Genomic DNA, 21033 nt, shown 5'->3' with positions numbered 1-21033 from the left:
TGCCTCAGGCAGCCCTCGGTCGGCCGGATTCCAAAGTCTGGGTCCGACGTCGGCTGATGTCGCATTTCTCTCCGACGTCAGAGCGGCTGGAGTATATAAGCATCAGCCGACGCCATTTTCTTCAGTCTTTCTTGCCGCGCGGTGCCCGAAGCAGAAGCAGTTCGCAAGTGCCGGTCTGTCAGCTCCTGTATTCTACGATACCGAAGTCATCAGAAAAGCTAAGTACCCCGTTGGGGACCTTTTCTTGCCTCAGCCGATGTCAGAAATTACTGAAAAAGTTAACAATTGTCTTTTTTGTGGTAAACAAATACCTCATAAGGATTTCCACTCTTACTGCCTCCCTTGCCTGGGCCCAGACCACGACGTCTCGGCCTGTGTAGCCTGCGCTCGCTTCAACAAGCGCACTCTCAGGCGCTGGGCGGAGTTCGCTGAAGACTTTTTCGGCGATAAATTTGCTTACACCATGCCGTCAGATCTTCCGACATCGCAAACTCCCAAAAAGCGAAAAGACCGGGACCGACATCCTCGGCCCGCGTCTACCACCGACTCCACGCCAAAACCTAGCGCGAGTGCTCTGGTTCCCTCTGAGACTGTCTCTCCACCGCTCCGAACCGAAGACACCGCATTGCCGACGACTCCGATTCCAGACGTTACTCCGACGCCAGTTATAGATTTTCCTCCGGATACCGTAACCGAGGAAATGCCCGAGACCATTGCTGTAGACAAGATCACTCCTGCACGTGGAGCTGCCAGGCCTCCTATGGCCATGTCTATTAAGGCCTACACTAGGGCTAAGGCAGCCAGCAAAACAAAGCATATTACTTCTAAATCCTTACCTCAGCCGACTCCGGAGACACAAATTATGTCCATGGCTGCTGATTTAATTTCCATGATTAGAGGTTCACAGACCCATCCTGAGAGAGCATCCCAGCCTCCTCCTGATAAAAGGCCCCGGGTTGAACCCTCTGACCCTACTCCTTCAGATGAAGACTCTGAGGGCTCTGTCCACTCTGATGGCCAGGAAGAGCTCTTCCAGACCTATGAGGACTCGGATGCAGAAGATTCCATACCTTGGCCTCCCCTCCTGAGGATATTTCTTTTGGGGAAGTTCTGCACACCATGAGGGAACATTTCAAGTGGCAGGGCCAGGAATATTCTGATTCCAGGAAACGCCTTAGGACTTTCCTTAAGAAGCCTCAGCACAGGCCCTTAGCTATTCCTCCTGTACTTGATGTTCTGGATGATTTGTATTCTGATTCTAGTGCTACCCCTGATTCTCTCCCTCCTGCCCCAGCCAAGCCAGACAGGTATTACAGGGTCCCAGAAACTCATTCCCATTTATTCAGGGCCCATACTGTTGATTTGGAAACTATTTCACAGGGGCCTAAAGGAGTTTCAGCCTCCACCTCAAAAAATCCTTTGCCCTCCAACAGGGAAGCAAGGTCATTAGAGATATGGGGTAAAAAGGTTTACACATCCACTACCTTATCTATGAGAGCTTTAAATTGCCTTTTTCATATGTTCCAATATCAGGATTATCTCTTAGACGATTTGCAAAAAGCATTAGCTTCTCCTGATCTTTTAGACAGGAAGACTTTGCAGGAAGCTGTACATAACACTCAGCAAGTAAGCAATCACTTCCTGCAGTGTGGATATGATGCACTGGAAGCTTCATGTAGGGCAGCTATGACAGGGGCAGTGATGCGTAGACATGCTTGGTTAAAAGATCAACCTCTACCAGATCATGTAAAAGCAAAACTTCTGGACGCACCTTTGGAAAAGAACAAGCTTTTTGGTGCAAATGCTAAGGATGTGTTAAAGACCATCGAAGAAAAAGCAAAATCAGTTCAAACTGTAAAGGATTTCCTCCAGGTTCAACCCCCAGATTCAGTAGGAATTGGCCTTCAAAAACTGGTCCTTCCCTAATCCAGAAAAGTTTCAAAGGGGTAAGAACAGACGTGGCCGAGGAAGAGGCCAATACAGAGGCCCTTACAGGGGACGTCAATGGCAGCCAGGAAACCAAAGAGGTGACGCAGGGGTTTCTCCTTCCCAGCAACCACAATCTCAATGACTTTCCTCTACTACCGCCTACCAGGGAACAACTAGAAGCTCCCTTGGTGGAAATTATCTCTGTTTGCAGAAAACTGGCACAGACTGACAAAGGACAAATGGATTTTGGACATTATAGACCGAGGGTACAGGTTTCATTTTCATACCTTACCAAGAAAACAAGGCATGCCAAATCTACCACAACATCAAAGGGCAGAGGCTATCAAGCAAATCTCTCTGCTAACTCAAATGAAAGCAATAGAAAGAGTTCCACAACAAGAACAAGAACAGAGGTTTTACTCAAGACTGTTCATTGTTCCAAGAAAAGAAACTCAATGGAGACCAATACTGGACTTGTCCACATTAAACACCTTTCTCATAGTACCAAAGTTCAAAATGCTGACTCTACAGCAACTCCTTCCCATGCTGGGCAAGGAGTCGTGGCTGATTACTCTGGACCTCAAGGAGGCATACCTGCATGTCCCTATCAGACACAGCTGCAGAAGATACCTCAGATTTCTTGCAGGGCCAGAGCATTATCAATTCTCAGCATTGCCATTTGGCTTATCTACTGTGCCCAGAGTGTTTACAAAATGCCTGGCTTCAGTAATTGCTCATTGCAGGCTCCAGGGTATACAAATTTACCCATACCTGGACGACTGCCTCATACAAGCGGACGACAAATTGATGTTGACAAAAATCTGGAATATGTCATACGATTACTTCAAGCTCTGGGATACACAGTCAACTTCCAAAAGTCAAGACTGCAGCCATCCCAGCAAATAATCTTCTTAGGAGCCAAACTAGACACAGCCTCTCAGATGGCTTACCTGACAGAAGACAAGCAAGAGAAGTTAACTCAATACTTCAAAGGTTTAGCAAAACTCACCCAGATGACTGCAAGGAGATTCCTACAGGCCCTGGGTTACATGGCATCCTGCATTCTACTGGTTCCATTAGCAAAACTACACATGAGAAAGCTTCAATGGTACCTAAAAAGCGTTTGGTCTCAGCACAGCAACAACTTGGAGACAATCATACCACTCATTCCATGCTTACAAAAGGAATACCTATGGTGGCCTCGGTGAGCCAGGAAAACACAGGTATGTCATTCAAAAAACCACAGATAACACAGACCATGACTACAGACGCCTCAGACCTCGGATGGGGGGCGCACATGGAAGGCAGGTGTATACAAGGACAATGGTCTCCAAAGGAAACACATCTGCATATAAATCAAAAGGAAATGCTGGCAGTAATGCATGCTATCGAGGCTTTTCAAAACCAACTCCAGCAAGGTCACTTAATGATACGGACAGACAACACCACTGTGATGTGGTACATAAACAAGCAGGGGGGCACCCACTCTTACCCCCTTTGCAGACTGACAATGCAGCTTTGGGAGAAATCACGGAGTCTAAACACCCAGTTACAATCACAGTTTGTTCCAGGAAAAGACAATGTGTTGGCGGACAGCCTAAGCAGGAATTTCACAGATCCACACGAGTGCAGGTTACATCCGAAGGCTTTCAGACAACTCACTTCGACATGGGGCAAGCCAGAAGTGGACCTATTTGCCTCTCACCTCAATCATCTCCTACCAAAATTTTGCACAAGGACATACCATCCAAAGGCTTGGAAAATAGATGCTCTTTCATTCAACTGGAACTCCCTAGCAATCTATGCATTCCCACCTCTGCCACTGATGACCTCAGTATTACTAAAGATCAAAGCAGAGAAGCCCAAGGGAATCATAATAGCTCCGGATTGGCCAAGACAACACTGGTACCCACTTCTACGGAGCATATGTCACACCAGGAGGTGGGCCCTCCCTCAGTGGCCTCTACTTTTGACTCAACACAATTTCGAAACACTGCATCCAAACCTTCAGACTCTGCAGCTAACAGCCTGGGAGGTCCCATAAATAACTTCAACTTATCTCTCTCCAAGGAAGTTCAGTGGATACTAACAGGGGCTCGAAGACCGTCCACCAGAAAGGTCTACTTAGCAAAGTGGAAAAGATTCAGCAATTGGAATACCAGCAAAGGGCATGATGCATCATTACTGAACATCCCACTTATCTTGGAATATTTGGCAGATATGTTACAGAGTGGCCTCTCATATTCTTCAATAAAGATACATGCATCTGCCATTTCAGCTAGATACAACACTGATCCTCCTGTTTTTTCTTACCCCTTACTAAGACAATTCCTCAGGGGAATCAAGAACATTAAGCCACCAAGAAAGCCCCAGTGCCAGCCTGGGACCTCAATTTTGTCTTAGAAAAACTGACTCTACCTCCTTTTGAGCCAGCAGCATCAGTTGACTTGCAATTTCTCTCATGGAAAACAGCCTTCCTGTTGGCAATTACCTCAGCAAGAAGGGTTTCGGAACTACAGGCCCTAATGGCAATACCACCCTTTATTATTTTCCACAGAGACAGGGTTTCATTAAGGACCAACCCTACCTTTATGACAAAAGGTGGTATCTAGGGTTTCTCTAAATCAAGCCATTCATCTGCCTGCTTTCTTCCCCAATCCTGAGAATAAGGGGGAAAGGCTTTTGCATACCTTGAACATTCATAGACAACTTCGATACTACCTGGACAGAACCAAGGCCAGTAGGAAGTCTGAACAGCTTTTTGTAGCTTACGCCCCTGCAGTCCAAGGAAAAGCAATTTCAAAACAGACTATTTCTAAATGGATTGGACATTGCATCAGATTCTGTTATTCCTTTCATGGAAAGACTGTCCCAGCCTATGTCAGACCCCATTCCACCAGAGCTACAGCCACCTCTACAGCTTTTTTAAGAGGGGTGCCTACAAAGGACATTCTAGAAGCTGCTACATGGAGCTCCGTGCATACATTCTCAAAACACTACAATCTCCCCCTATATTCCAGATCCAGAGCAGGCTTTGCTTCGGCAGTCCTGCAGGGTTTGATTTCCACACCATCTCTTTCCTAGAGCATACCTCCTCCCCCAGCTAAGCTATGGTATTCTACCCACATGTTATGACTGCAGTTGCATTCTTGAAGGACATAGTACAGTTTTGTACCTACCATAAATGTAGATGTCCGATAGACATGCAGCTGCAGTCGGGTTTTCCCTCCCTCCATACCCCTCTATGCTTAGGGTCCACTCCTATCCCCCTCACTCTTAGCTGGGGATATCTGTTATGGTGTATTTGTTTTATTGCTCATGTATTTGTTTGGAATCCTGTTTTTGTCTTCCAATTTGATTACAGCCTTCCTTGGAGGGCACCTGGCATCTGGGGCAAGAAACACTGAAGAAAATGGCGTTGGCTGATGCTTATATACTCCAGCCACTCTGACGTCGGAGAGAAATGCGACATCAGCCGACGTCGGACCCAGACATTGGAATCCGGCCGACCGAGGGCTGCCTGAGGCAGGACAACCCACATGTTATGACTGCAGTTGCATGTCTATCGGACATCTACATTTATGGTAGGTACAAAACTGTACTTTTCTTTAACTTGCCTTCCTCCTCAAACTGTTGTCTACCTTCTATTCAGGTTGTCTACAGTATTGAAAATTTCCACCTTATGTCAGTGTTTTACTTGTCTTTCACCTTTTCTCCTTCATAAGCTTTTGCTGAATGTTCCTCTTGTCCTGTTTCTTTCCACACGCAATTATCTTTTATGAAAATGTTTTTGAAATGCAGTTATTCTGTTTCTAGCCATGTGATGTAGAGGAATAAAGCCCTGAATGTGGCCAAGGCATCCCAGGTTTGGTTAGCCGCTTGGGTGTCCGATGCAGGTAGAGGTGAGGAGTGTGTGCGCCTACCATGGAGGGAAGAAGTGGCATATGCATCTAGCGAACACACAGCAGTGCATTTTCCTTGTGGGATTCCAGTGAAACTATTGCAGAGTGATTCTGAGGATGGGCAGGATAGTCTTCTGGCATCGACCCTTTGCTGAATTGAGGAACAGTTCAGTGCTGACACCCATTGCATGTCCCATTCCTGGAATGTTGCTGGGAGAGGGGCTAAGTAGAAAACACCACGGCAGCATTGTCACTGTCTCAGGACATCTCAACCCCCTTGCTGGCCCCAGCCATTATGGAGGACATCCGTGGTATAAAAGGAGGGGGGGTAGGTACATCCAGCAGATAGGCAAAAGCACGGGCGAAAGCTGTATGGAGACAAAAAGAAGAAATATATATTTTTTTATAGGTCTGACTTTGAAAGGCTGCCACAGTGGGTAGCTGTTAGATTATCCTCCTGTTATGTCTTTATGTAACCACAATTCTGAAATTCTAGCACTTTTTTCTTGATGTGCATAGCTGTTGCTAACAGATTACATCTGCTGCGTTATGTGAATATACCCATCACTTTGTCCCTCACTTCTTGTTTGCTGTTAATGTATTTTAGATCTCATTCATAACGCATACCATTGAAAAATTCCCATGTTTGTTTAAATGTCTAAAACATTTGACCTGTTGCTGCATTTGTCAGATCGCAAGCCAGGATCCACAGTAGTGCAGATGTTCATTGTGTTACCCTGCTGCAGTCATCACACTTGGGTTATCCTGCCATCAGGCGGTCCCGCAGTCGGCCAGAGTTCCAAAGTCTTGGTCCGGCGTCGGTTGTTGTCGCTTCTTCCCTGACGTCAGTGCGCCAGGGGTGTATATGAGGCATCAGACGCCATTTTATTCAGTCTTTCTTGCCGCGCAGTGCCCGAAGCAGAAGCAGTTCGCAAGTGCCGGTCGGCCAACACCTGAGTTTTTCGAATCGAATTTCAGTTGGAAGTCTTCAATAAAGCTAATTACCCCGTTGGGGAACCTTTTCTTGCCTCAGTGCGATGTCAGAAAAAGTTAACAATTGCATTTCTTGTGGGAAGCAAATACCTCATAAAGACTTCCATTCTTATTGTATTCCTTGCCTAGGCCCAGACCACGACGTCACAGGTTGTCGGTTTTGTGCTAGGTTTAATAAACGAACTATCAAAAGCAGTTTTGACTTCGCACAACATTACTTTGGTAGGAAATTTATATCATGCCGTCGGAGCAGCCGACGACTGACATGCATAAAAAAACGAAAGGCTAAGGACAGGCAGCCTAGGACCAAGCCAGACTCCGAAGCCTCGGCTGGGCCTGTCGCCGGTTCTCCGGTTTTCAGTGAGGCGCCTACGCAGCCCCTGACGACCGCAGAATTTGAACCCCAGACAGCTGCGAATTCTCAAGCGGAGTGTACTAGGCCGTCGCAGCCATCTTCATTAGGCCCTTCCGACACCGGAGCAGAAGGAGCTTCCGGTGCAATAGAAACACCTTCGGTTGCAGAAGGTGTCTTCAGACCGACTACACTCACCATTAAATCTTATGCTAAGCTTAAAACTCCATTAAAGCCAAAAAAGACTACATCAGTCTACAGTTCAAGGCCCCATGCCTAAGAAACAGATGCTTAAGATGGCTGAAGATTTGATTACCCTAATCAGGGGTTCCCATCCCCCTCCAGATAAAAGACCAAGGCAAGAGGAGGATTATGCTTCCTCTGACCAGGTTTCAGTTTCCTCAGATTCTTCTGAGGGACAGGATTACACTTTTCCCCCTTATGAAGACTCTGATGCTGAAGACTCTATTCCCTCAGCATCTCCCCCTGAAGACTACTCCTTTGGGGAAACTTTACAAACCATGAGGGAACATTTCCACTGGGAAAGACAGGACTACTCTGATTCAAAGAAAAGGCTCCGAGAGTTCCTTTTACTACCCCAGCACAGACCACTTGCTATCCCTCCAGTTTTAGACATTGTGGATGATGTTTACTTAGTGTCTAGTCTAAATCCAGACTCTCTACCGCCTGCTCCAGCCAAACCAGACAGATACTACAGAGTACCTGGCTCACACAAATTCCTTTATAAAAGCCCTGTGGCTGATCCAGAAACAATTTCCCAAGGTCCCAAAGGGGCTAAAGCTTCTATGGCTAAAAATCCTGTACCCTCTGAAAGGGATTCCAGAGCCCCAGATAGATGGGGAAAGAAGATATACACCTCCGCTACTCTGGCTATGAGAGCATCAAATTGTCAGTTTCACATGCTGAAATATCAGCAATTCCTAATTTCTCAATTAAAACAAAAAATGAGCACACATTCTGAACAATCTGAATACAAGGAAATGCAGGATCTGTTGCATGCAGCTGAACAGGTGGGCAAACATACTTTACAATGTGGATTTGATTCATTGGAAGCTTCATGTAGAGCAACTGTTACTGGGTCTGTCATACGTAGACATGCTTGGTTAAAAGAATAAACCCTACCTGATCATGTTAAACCAAAATTATTGGATACACCTTTACAGCAGGATGTCTTATTTGGTGTCAAAGCAGAAGAGGTTTTAAAGAAAATGGAGGATAAGGCAAAGTCTATGTAGACGGTCAAGGATTTTTTTACAGGTACAAACCCCCTCGTTTCAGCAGAAATTGGCCAACAAAAAACTGGTCCTTTCCAGCTTCTGACAGATCACAGAGGGGCAAATACAGACACCCAAGGGGCAGAGGTCAGTCCCAAGGCTCTTACAAACCTCGCCAATGGGGTACTGCTACCCAAAAGGGAGGAAAAGACTGGCCCCAAGCTAGCAGAAGACAAACACAATGACTCAACCCTCAAATTACCAAGCAAATCTCTCTTGGCAGCTCCCTTAGGAGGAAAATTAGCACTTTTTGCAGACAACTGGCACATCATCACAAAAGACAAATGGGTCCTAAACATTGTCTCACAAGGATACAGATTCCACTTTCATACCTTGCCAAGGATAAAAGGAATGCCAAACCTGCCACTGAATCAATGGGCAGAAGCACAAAAACAAATTACAGCTCTCGTGGACATGAGCCATTCAGCAGGTACCTACACAGGAGCAAGGACAAGGATTTTACTCAAGACTCTTTCTAGTCCCCAGAAAGGACAAAGTATGGAGACCCATTCTGGATCTTTCATTTCTGAACACCTATCTGCAAGTGCCAAAATTCAAGATGCTAACACTACAGCAGCTTCTTCCCATGCTGGGCAAGAAGGCTTGGCTAGTAACGGATCTGAAGGAGGCATACCTGCATGTCCCTATCAGACAAAATTGCAGAAGATACCTCCGCTTCATTGCAGGTTCAACCCATTATCAATTCTCTGCACTGCCCTTTGGCTTATCTACTGCACCCAGGGTCTTCACAAAATGCCTGGCACCAGTAATTGCATACTGCAGACAAAGAGGAATTCAAATATACCCATACCTGGACGACTGCCTTATTCAAGCAGATAGCAAGGACATTCTTTTAAGTCATCTGGCATTTGTCAAACACCTAAGTTGCCTAGGGTACACAGTAAACGAAAATAAATCAAAACTAGTGCCCTCACAAAACATAATATTCCTGGGTGCCAGCTTGAATACAACAGCCCAGATGGCTTATCTCACGCCAGACAAGCAACAACAGCTGACTCAATACTTCAACATAATGGCAACAAAGACTCAACTCCCTGCAAGAAAAATTCTGCAGGCCTTGGGATTCATGGCATCTTGCATACTACTACCATTTGCAAAACTGCATATGAGGAAATTGCAATGGTACCTGAAAAGCGTATGGACTCAGCACTGCCACAGCTTAGAAACAATGATACCACTCATTCCCTGCCTTCAACAGGAGTTTCTATGGTGGGCACAGGCATGTCACCTCAACAAGGGCCAGCCTTTCACCTTACCCACAGCCAGGCAAACTTTAACAGTTGCATTGGACTATGCCTGGGGAGCACACATGGCAGGACAGTGCATTCAGGGCAAATGGACTACAGATCAAAGGCATCTGCATATCAATCAAAAAGAAATGCTAGCAGTACAGAATGCCCCAACAGCCTTCAAGGACCTCTTACAACCAGGACAGCTAATAATAAAGATGGACAGTACCACAGTAATGTGGTACATAAGTAAGGGGGCACACATTCCTACCCCCTATGCAGGCAAACAATGACCTTGTGGAACACAGCACTGTCTTACCAAGTTCAACTACAAGCACAATTCCTGCCAGGAAAGAAAAACACATTGGCAGACGACCTAAGCAGAAACATCATGGATCCCCACGAGTGGAAACTAGATCCACAAGTATTTGCAATGATAACTCAAAATGGCGGCCAGACATAGATCTGTTTGCCAACCCCCAAAACTACCAACTTCAAAAATTTTGCACAAGGACATTCCACCCACAAGCTTGGAAAGTGGATGCCCTCTCATTCAGTTGGAAAACATTAACAGTTTATGCCTTTCCTCCGCTGCCTCTTCTAGCAAAGGTTCTGCTGAAAGTCAGATTAGAGAGGCCACAAATGATACTCATTGCACCAGACTGGCCATGCCAGCACTGGTGTCCAATTCTAAGGAACATGGCCCACGGCCCACAATGGATTTTACCACAAATTCCTCACCTGCTCACCCAGCGAGACAATCAGATTCTACACAGCCAGCTCAAGACTTTAAACCTGGCTGCATGGCAAATTACCTAAACAACCAGCCAACACCTCTATCCAAAGCTGTTATAGATGTCATTGTGGAGGCCAGGAAGCCTAGCACCAGGAAAACCTATTCAGACAAATGGAAAAGATTTTGCGCCTGGAACCAGACTAAAGGCCAAAATCCCCTTGATCCAAACATTCCTTAGATTCTACAATATTTAACTGAGATGTTGCACAAAGGACTTTCCTTTTCATCTGTTAAGATCCACGCCTCAGCAATTTCAGTCCATTACAACACGGATCCTCCTTTATTTTCACATCCACTCCTAAGACAGTTCCTCAGAGGAGCTAAGAACATAAGACCGCCAAGCAGAGCACCAACACCTACTTGGGATCTCAACTTTGTTCTGGAAAAGCTTACACTGCCGCATTTTCAACCAGCTTTTTCAGCTGATTTAAAATTTCTTTCATGGAAAACTGCCCTGCTGCTAGCAATAACTTCAGCTAGACGAGTCTCAGAACTACAGGCACTAATGGCAGTGGAGCCTTTCCTCATTTTTCATCAAGACAGAGTCTCTCTACGAACTAACCCTTCCTTTATGCCAAAGGTGGTATCCAGTGTGGCCCTAAACCAAACCATTCATTTGCCCACCTTTTTTCCAATTCCCCAGAACAAAGGAGAAGGACTCCTGCACTCTTTGGACGTTCACAGGCAATTACGTTACTACTTGGATAAAACTAAGGCTTTCAGAAAATCTGACCAGCTTTTTGTAGCCTATGCTGCAGGCTCACAAGGAAAAGCTATCTCAAAACAGACCATTTCAAAATGGATAGGACATTGCATACGTTTCTGCTACACGCATCAGGGGAAACCGGTACCTGCTAGCATTAGGTCCCACTCCACCAGGGCTACAGCTACATCAGCAGCCTTTCTCAGGGGGGTGCCAACCAAGGATATTCTGGAAGCTGCAACTTCGAGTTCAGTGCACACCTTCACCAAACACTATCATTTGCCTCTATATTCTAAGACTAGAGCTGGTTTTGCCACTACGGTTTTGCAGGGCCTACTATCTTCTTCTAATCCTGTTTAACTCCACCACCCATCCATAGCTTTGGGATTCAACCCAAATGTGATGACTGCAGCAGGGTAACACGATGAATATAGTACAGATGTCCTTCAAGGATGCATCTGCAGTCCTTACAAATGGGTTGTCCTGTCGTCAGGCAGCCCTTCGGTCGGCCGGATTCCAAAGTCTGGGTCTGGCCTCGGCTGGTGTCGCACTTCACCCGACGTCATAGCTGCAGTTCTTCGGGTATAAAGGCATCAGCCGACGCCATTTTCCTCAGTCTTTCTTGCCACGTGGCGCCTGAAGCAGAAGCTGTTCGCAAGTGCCGGTCGGTCAGATCCAGAGATTACTACTACCGAATACTACTTCGAAGACTTCTAAAAAGCTAAGTACCCCGTTGGGGACTCTTTCTTGCCTCAGCCGATGTCAGAAACAGTGAATAACTGTTTAACTTGTGGGAAACAAATACCTCATAAAGATCTCCACTCTTAGTGCTTACCTTGTTTAGGCCCAGACCACGACGTAGCAGCTTGTTTAGCCTGTGCTTCTTTCAACCGACGGACGCTTAGACGTCGGTCGGAGTTTGCTGAACAGTTTTTCGGCTCAGATTTTGCGTACATAATGCCGTCGGATCCTCCGACTTCACAAGTTGTTAAGCAAAGAAAGGACCGACACTCGCGGTCCGGTTTCGGCGAAACCGTGGTTAAGCAAACCACGAGTGTCTCGGTTTCGGCTGAAACCGAGCAAACGGTTCTATCTTCAGCCGAATCCATGACTACTACCGAGGCCCCTTCTAACCTGGTTGAATCGGCCTCTGAAATTCAACCTGCTACTGTGGTTTCACAAGACGCCTCACAGCAGGAGGTTCTCCGGTTCGATCCTCAGCTGGGGTGCCTTCTGTGCGGAGTCTGCATGTCCTCCCTGTGGTCGCGTGGGTTTCCTCCGGGTGCTCCGGTTTCCTCCCACATCCCAAAGACATGCTGCAGGTGGATTGGACACTCTAAATTGGCCCTAGGTGTGCGTGTGAGTGTGCCTTCTGTGGAAGGTTGGGCGCCGGGCTGGCAACTCGACACCGTAAAACTCCACTGCCATTCAATGTGCGGACAGGTGATCCGCTGTGGCGACCCCTAACCGGGATAAAGCCGAAAGAAGAAGAAGACGACTGTGGTTTCACAAGAATTATCGGACACCATCCCTTTGGATGTTTCAACCCCTGCACGTGGTGCTGCTAGGCCGCCTGCAGCCATGTCCATAAAGGCCTTTGCCAGGGCTAAAGCAGCCAAAACTTCTAACTCTGTGCCTGTTAAGCCCCCCTCTCACAGGCCCAGTTCCAGTTCCCAAATGCTCACTCTGGCAGAGGATCTCATCTCTTTAATAAGGGGATCCCAACCTCATCCAGACAGGGCCTCTCAACCTCCTCCAGAAAACAGACCTAGAGCAGAGCCCCCTGAGCCAGTGTCCTCAGATGATTCTTCTGATGATACAGACAATACAGACCATCCAGAGGCTCCTTTTTCTCCTTATGAAGACTCCGATGCTGAGGAATCGATTCCTTCTGCCTCTCCACCAGAGGAATTTTCCTTTGGGGGAAACCTTACATGCCATGAGAGAGCAATTCCAATGGCAGGGGCAAGATTTCTCAGATTCAAGGAAAAGGCTTAGGACTTTTTTGCATTTACCACAACATAGGCCTTTAGCTATACCTCCAGTTCTTCCTGTTGTAGATGATGCATTTAATGATGCTTGCACTGCTCCTGATACTTTGCCTCCAGCCCCTGCTAAGCCCGATAGGTTCTACAGGGTCCCGGACACACATCACCATTTATACAAGGCTCCTTTTGCAGATCCCGAGACTATCTCCCAGGGGCCTAAGGCAGTAGCCGACCTCAGTTAAAACCCTCTCCCTCTGAAAGGAATCCAGGTCCTTAGAGATGGGGTAAAAAAGTATACACCTCTGCTACTCTCTCAGCTAGGGCATTGAACTGTCAGTTTCATATGATCCAATACCAGGAGTTTATGCTTGATCAGTTAACTAAGAAACTGTCCACTGATGATTCTTTAGATAAGAAATATGTTCTAGAAATGGTGCCATAACATTCAGCAAGTTAGTAACCATTCTTTAAAATGTGGCTATGATGCACTGGAGGCTTCCTTTAAATCAGCCATGACTGGCACAGTTATAAGAAGGCATGCATGGTTGAAAGAACAGGTCTTGCCGGATCATGTTAAAGCAAAACTATTAGATGCTCCTATGGATAAGGTCAGTTTATTTGGTTCTCCTGCTCAGCAGGTACTGAAGAAAATGGAAGAGAAGGCAAAATCTGTACAAACAGTGAAAGATTTCTTACAGGTTCAGCCTCCAAGGTTTAGCAGGAACTGGCCTTCCAAAAATTGGTCCTTTCCAGACTCCTCTAAAACACAGAGAGGCAGGAATAGGCGTTCAAGAGGCAGAAATCAATCCAGAGGAGGTGTCTACAGGGGCCAGTGGCAAGGTAACAACCAGCGAGGCACAGACACAACTACTACCACTGCAACAGGACAATCACAGTGACTTGGCTCTGGCACCGCCTACCAGGGAACAAATAGCAGCACCCTTAGGCGGAAAGTTAGCCTTATTTTCAAAAAATCTGGCACTGCATCACAAGAGACAAGTGGATTTTGCAAACTATAGACCAAGGCTACAGGTTTCATTTCCATACTTTACCAGGAAAAGAGGAATGCCAAACCTACCACCAAATCAAAAGACAGAAGCTCTAAAACAAATAGCTCAATTAGCAAAGATGAGAGCTGTGGAAAGGGTACCATCTATGGAACAAGGAAAGGGATTTTACTCCAGACTATTCCTGGTACCAAGAAAGGAGAAAAAATTGAGGCCTATTCTCGACCTGTCCGCTTTAAACACATTCATCATTGTTCCAAAATTCAAAATGCTGACCCTACAGCAACTTCTTCCCATGCTGGGCAAGGAGTATTGGCTGGTGACTCTAGATCTCAAGGAGGCATACCTGCACGTCCCCATACGACCAAATTGCAGAAGATACCTCAGATTTCTTGCAGGATCAGAGCATTATCAATTCTCAGCATTGCCCTTTGGCTTATCTACTGCGCCCAGAGTGTTCACGAAATGCCTGGCATCAGTAATCGCTCACTGCAGGCTTCAGGGAATCCAAATATATCCATACCTGGGCGACTGCCTGATACAAGCGGACAACAAAAACAAGCTAACAGAAGACTTACAAAGAGTCATTTGCTTACTGCAAGCCCTGGGATATACAGTCAATATAAAAAAAATCAAGACTGATACCATCCCAAAGAATAACCTTCTTAGGTGCAGAATTGGACACAGTAAAACAGATGGCATTCCTAACTGCAGAAAAACAAGAACAACTTCCTCTCTACTTCTTGGCATTAACAAAGCAGAACAAACTAACAGCAAGGAAAGTACTGCAGGCCTTGGGCTTCATGGCATCCTGCATAATCCTGGTCCCTCATGCCAGACTGCATATGAGAAAGCTACAGTGGTACCTGAAGAATTTATGGTCTCAACACAGGCACAGCCTAGAAACCAAAATACCACTAATCCCATGCCTAAAACAAGAGTTCCTATGGTGGGCTCAGGCATGCCTGTCAAACCCAGGTTTGCCCTTCCACAGCATTCAACCAAGCCAAACCATCACAACGGACGCCTCAGACCTCGGTTGGGGGGCCCACATGCTGGACAAGTGCATACAAGGCTTATGGACTCCAGATCAGCTGCACCTGCACATAAATCAAAAGGAAATGCTGGCAGTAAAACTAGCAATCCAGAATTTCAGACCATTCCTCCAAGAAGGGCAGTTGATAAGGACAGACAACACCACAGTCATGTGGTACATCAACAAACAGGGAGGCACTCATTCATACCCTCTATGCCGGATGGCACTGGACCTATGGAATATGGCTCTGAGCTACAACATTCAGTTACAAGCAATTTTTGTACCGGGAAAAGAAAACATCCTAGCAGACATATTAAGCAGAACTACCTCGGATGCTCACGAATGGATGCTACACCCGGTCATCTTCAAGGTCATCACAAGGAAATGGGGACTGCCACAAATAGACCTATTCGCATCCCCACTCAATCACCAGCTCAAGAAATTCTGCACAAGGACATACCACCCACTTGCTTGGAAGGTGGACACTCTATCCTTCAGTTGGAAAGGCCTGACTGCATATGCATTCCCACCTCTTCCTTTGATGCACAAGGTGCTATTGAAAATCAAAGAGGAACGTCCAAGGATCATTCTGATAGCTCCAGACTGGCCAAGACAACATTGGTACCCATTACTGAGGAGCATGTCTCGGGGGAAAATGTGGACACTACCCCTGATTCCTTTGCTGTTAACTCAGAGCGGCTACAACACCCTGCATCCAAACCTGAAAACTCTGCAGCTGACTGCCTGGAACATTACATAAGAGCAACTAACCCAGATTTATCCCAAAGGGTTAAAGACATTATCCTTGAGGCCCGCAGACCCTCAACAAGAAGGAACTATGCAGGAAAATGGAAAAGGTTTCTCATTTGGAGTACTGAAAGGGAAAAGATGTGTCAAGGTAGACATTGCCAACATCCTGGAGTATTTGGCAGAGCTTTTTCCATACAGGCCTGTCCTATTCCTCCATCAAGATACATGCATCAGCTATTTCTGCAGAATACAGCTTGATCCCCTGTCTTCTCGCATCCTCTACTCAGGCAGTTTCTGAGAGGAATTAAAAATGTAAAACCTCCTAGGAAACCACCATTACCAGCATGGGACTTGAACTTTGTGCTAGAAAAATTGACACTCCCCTTCGAACCAGCAGCAACAGCAGATCTTCAACACCTATCCTGGAAAACTGCTTTTCTGCTGGCAAATACGTCAGCAAGAAGGGTTTCTGAGCTGCAGGCTTTAATGGCAGTACAACCCTTCCTAATCTTCCATCAAGATAGTGTCCATGAGAACAAATCCTACATTTATGCCTAAGGTGGTATCCAGAGTGTCTTTAAACCAGGCTATCCACCTACCTACCTTCTTCCCCAGTCCACAGAACAGGGGGGAAAGACTGCTGCATACTTTGGATGTACATAGACAGTTGCGCTACTACCTGGACAGAACCAAGGGCAATAGAAAAACTGACCAGCTTCTGGTAGCATATGCAACAGGAAGGGAAGGAAAAGCAATTTCAAAACAGACAATCTCTAAGTGGATAGGAAATTGCATCAGATTCTGTTACTCCTACCATGGAAAGCAAACTCCACAGAACATAAGGCCTCATTCTACAAGGGCTACAGCCACTACCACAGCTTTCTTACGAGGAGTGGCTACCAAGGACATTATAGAGGCTGCTACTTGGACCTCCGTGCATACATTTGCCAAGCATTATAACTTACCTTTATACTCTAGATCCCGAGCAGAGTTTGCCACTGCTGTTTTGCAAGGGATCCTAACTACACCATAATTTCTTCTTCCTCCTCCCCTAGTTTGGCTATGGTATTCTACCCATTTGTAAGGACTGCAGATGCATCCTTGAAGGACATAGTACAGTTTTGTACCTACCATAAATGTAGATGTCCGAACAGGAATGCATCTGCAGTCAGGATTACCCACCCTTTTTCCCCTCTGTGGTATACCTAGGGTATTTGCCCATCTAATAGCTAGCTGGGGGGGGATCTCTTATGGTGTATTTGTTTGTATATATGTACATACATGCTTATTTTTTTTTTGTGTTTGCCTTCTACTATTTGGAAACATTGGCATTTATCCAAAATTTAGCTATCCAAGAGGGCAACTGGCATCTGGGGCAAGAAACACTGAGGAAAATGGCGTTGGCTGATGCCTTTATACCCGAAGAACTGCAGCTATGACGTCGGGTGAAGTGCGACACCAGCCGAGGCCAGACCCAGACTTTGGAATCCAGCCGACCGAAGGGCTGCCTGACGACAGGACAACCCATTTGTAAGGACTGCAGATGCATTCCTGTTCGGACATCTACATTTATGGTAGGTACAAAACTGTACTTTTTGTACCTACCATAAATGTAGATGTTCGAGTGTTCACCCTGCTGCAGTCCAGATTACCCTCCCTCCATCTCCTCTGAACTAACTAGACTTATCTATATCTTTCTATCCTACACAACCTCTGTGGTGTATTTGCTTGTGACTGAAGGTATTGTTTTATTTTTATATGTATATTTTGATATAGCAATATGTATTGCCTACCTATTGGGGGCACCTAACATCTTGGGCAAGAAAAACTGAAGAAAATGGCGTTGGATGCCTCTTGTATACCCCTGGCGCACTGACGTCAGGGAAGAAGCGACAGCAACTGACGCCGGACCAAGACTTTGGAACTCTGGCCGACTGCGGGACCACCTGACGGCAGGATAACCCAAGTGTGATGACTGCAGCAGGGTGAACACTCTAACATCTACATTTATGGTATGTACAAAACTGTACTTTTACACTACCTGAGAGAGTAGCAAAAATATGGACTGCCGCAGATGTCAGAGCTTCATTCTAGCTCAGCCATATGAAAAGTTACAAGAAGATTAACACAGGTAGATCCACTCCCATATCCCACTTTGATTTGCTTAAGTTAGAAATTGGTCCACTATTTTGAGGATTTTAAAAGGGATGTCAACTCAATTTCCGCTTAAAATTTGTCTTGGTCTTTGTGTACCATAAACCACTTTTGCAAACTTTTATCCCATTCCATTTTAAGAAAATGGATTAAGTTAATTTTTTCTGTCTTTAGGGAACTAACAGAATATGGCAGCCTGGGCATTTGTTACCCCTCATTTCAGAAATTGAGTAAATTTCATTTGAAGTCCTTTAACCACATCTTTAGACCCTTTCTTTCTCTGTCCATCATAGCTTCTTTTGGAATACTTGGAACCCCCCCAACTTCAAAAGACAAATTAATTTTCTAAGGTCTGAATTTGTATCAATCCCTTTGTTTCCCTTAATGGCAAAGATTTTTGAAATTACATCTTTTCCACAAGTTATATGTTACCTACTTATTGCGGAAGACAAACATCATTAGAGAATGGCTTGAGTAGACACTGTATGGGATCTTCCTTCATGTGTTCTTGGGCCAGGGGTTAGACTGATGCAAGAAACAAAAACATTTAGATACAAGGCATCATTTAATTGTTAATTCTTCAAAGCCCATCTTTTTGGACTCATAGTTTTTATGTAATGTCTGCTCCTCAGCTGTCAAGGGATCAAGCTGGATCCATTATCTGCTGATATCAAGGGGAACAGGACAGGTTGCACCCAGACAAATACCCAGGGTGTGAATCCCAAGGTATTGCAGTGCCCCTCTGGTATCCAGATCACCGTCACAATGTACTGATATGCCAGGATCATGCCCATGAGCCTTTCAAGCAAGGCTGTATGTTAATACTCAGAATTGGGAGTCTACCCTTCTTGACACCTCAGGTGAATGAAGGCTCACTGGTCACATTGAAGATTGCAGCATATCCTCTTGTACCAAGTGGGCCTACGTGGTTTGCCCCCATTACTCAATAGAGATGTGATTTTTGACATAAGGTAGGATCTTTCTTCATAGCTATGTGACTGCACCCTTGGTTTGGTCTCTGTTAATTGCCCAACTTCCAAAACAGGCTTTAAATCACTAGGCACCACCTGGGCATGTTGCTCTCCACATGATGCCCAGTGTTCACCTGTCTTTCACTCACCTCATGTATCCATTCAGGCAAAGTGTGCACTACTTGGAGCTAGGATAGTGGACTGTTTCTGTTCAGTCTCTTCAATGAAAAGGGGATTTTTTTTAATACTACAGTCCTTGTTTGAGAAACAGATACTGAGATTTCATGTTTTGTTTAGTCTTCTGTTAGATGACATCTCCTTTAGAGATGTTCAGGATTAGTATCCTTTGGAAACTTGCCTACAGATGTTCATCGTGCATACAGCTGCAGTCATAACAGATGGGTTCTCCTGCTGTCAGGTGGGTCCTCGGTCGGCCGAATTCCAAAGTCTAGGTCCGGCGTCAGTTGTCGTCACTTCTTCCCTGACGTCAGTGCGCCAGGGGGTATAAAAGAACCAGCCAACGCCATTTTCCCAGTCTTTCTTGCTGCGCGGTGCCCAAAGCAGAAGTAGTTCGCAAGTGCCGGTCGGCCAGCTCCTGAAATTACGAAAATTTTGCAACCGAAGTCTTCTTGAAAGCTAAGTATCCCGTTGGGGAAACTTTTCTTGCCTCAGACCGATGTCAGACAAAGTTAATAATTGTATTTCTTGTGGGAAGCAAATACCGCATAAGGATTTTCATTCCCTCTGCATTCCTTGCTTAGGCCCAGACCACAAAGTCTCGGTCTGTCATTTTTGTGCTACATTCAACAAACGCACCATTAAGCATCTGGCGGAATTCGCCCAGCACTATTTTGGCAAAAAATTTAACTATATTATGTCGTTTGATACTCCGACTCCAGTTTTGTCTAAAAAATGCAAAGATAAGGACCGACACACGAGGTCCGCGGCCTCTACCGACACCACACCAAAGCCGACTACAGGTGGTCCGGTTCTCGTACAGGTGGTCCGGTTCTCGGCAAGGCGCCTACGCAGCCCCTGCCTACCGACGACACTTCATTGGCGGTGTCTTCTGTACCCGGGGTCGCAGGCTCCTCGTCCCACACCCCGACTACAGATACCGAAGCCACTCTTGGTGGTGAATCTCAAAATGTACAGAGGTCTGCCTCCTCTCAAGGTGTCTTCAGACCTTCCTCTTCTTTTTCTATCAAGGCTTTCACTAAGTCTAAAGCAGCCATGCATTCTAAGAGACAAGCTCCACAGGGCCCTTCTCCAGGCCCCATGCCTAAAAAACAGATGCTTAAAATGGCTGAGGATTTGATTACTCTTATCAGGGGTGCTCAACCCCCCCCCCCCCGGACAAAAGGCCCAGAGTGGAGGAAGAATCCCACTCCTCTGACCAGGCCTCCATTATTTCAGAGCACTCTGATGAACAGGAACATTCTTACTCCCCTTTTGAAGATTCTGATGCTGAGGAGTCCATTCCCTTGGTCTCCCCCCAGAGGATTACTCATTTGGGGAAACCTTGCATACCTTAAGGGAACACTTCCACTGGGAAGGCCAAGAGTACTCAGATTCCAAGAAAAGGCTTAGGGATTTTCTCTTGCTACCTCAGCACAGGCCTCTGGCTACACCTCCTGTCTTAGACATACTAGACGAAGTGTACTCGGAGGCCTGCCTTAACCCGGATTCTTTATCTCCAGCCCCAGTCGAGCCTGACAGGTACTACCGGGTTCCTGACTCACACCAATTTTTATACAAAAGCCATGAGGCTGACCCAGAAACTATCTCACAGGGCCCCAAGGGAATTAAGGCCTCCACTGCTAAAAACCCATTACCTTCCGAGAGAGATTCCAGATCCTTAGAAAGGTGGGGAAAAAAGGTATACACCTCTGCCGCCTTAACCATGA

General features: G+C 46.0%; 1 protein-coding gene across 1 annotated transcript in view; it reads left to right on the top strand.

Annotated features, from left to right (window-relative positions):
• Positions 1-21033, top strand: part of CCNYL1 (cyclin Y like 1) — a 1025424-nt gene that overhangs the window by 931805 nt on the left and 72586 nt on the right. The gene's annotated exons all lie outside the window — the stretch shown is intronic.

Source organism: Protopterus annectens, chromosome 2.part0, assembly GCF_019279795.1.
Source record: "Protopterus annectens isolate FY-2018-M chromosome 2.part0, PAN1.0, whole genome shotgun sequence".
In the NCBI taxonomy this organism is placed as follows: domain Eukaryota; kingdom Metazoa; phylum Chordata; order Ceratodontiformes; family Protopteridae; genus Protopterus; species Protopterus annectens.
The sequence above is the reverse complement of the archived record's forward strand: the minus strand, read 5'-3'. Positions and strand labels throughout refer to the sequence as shown.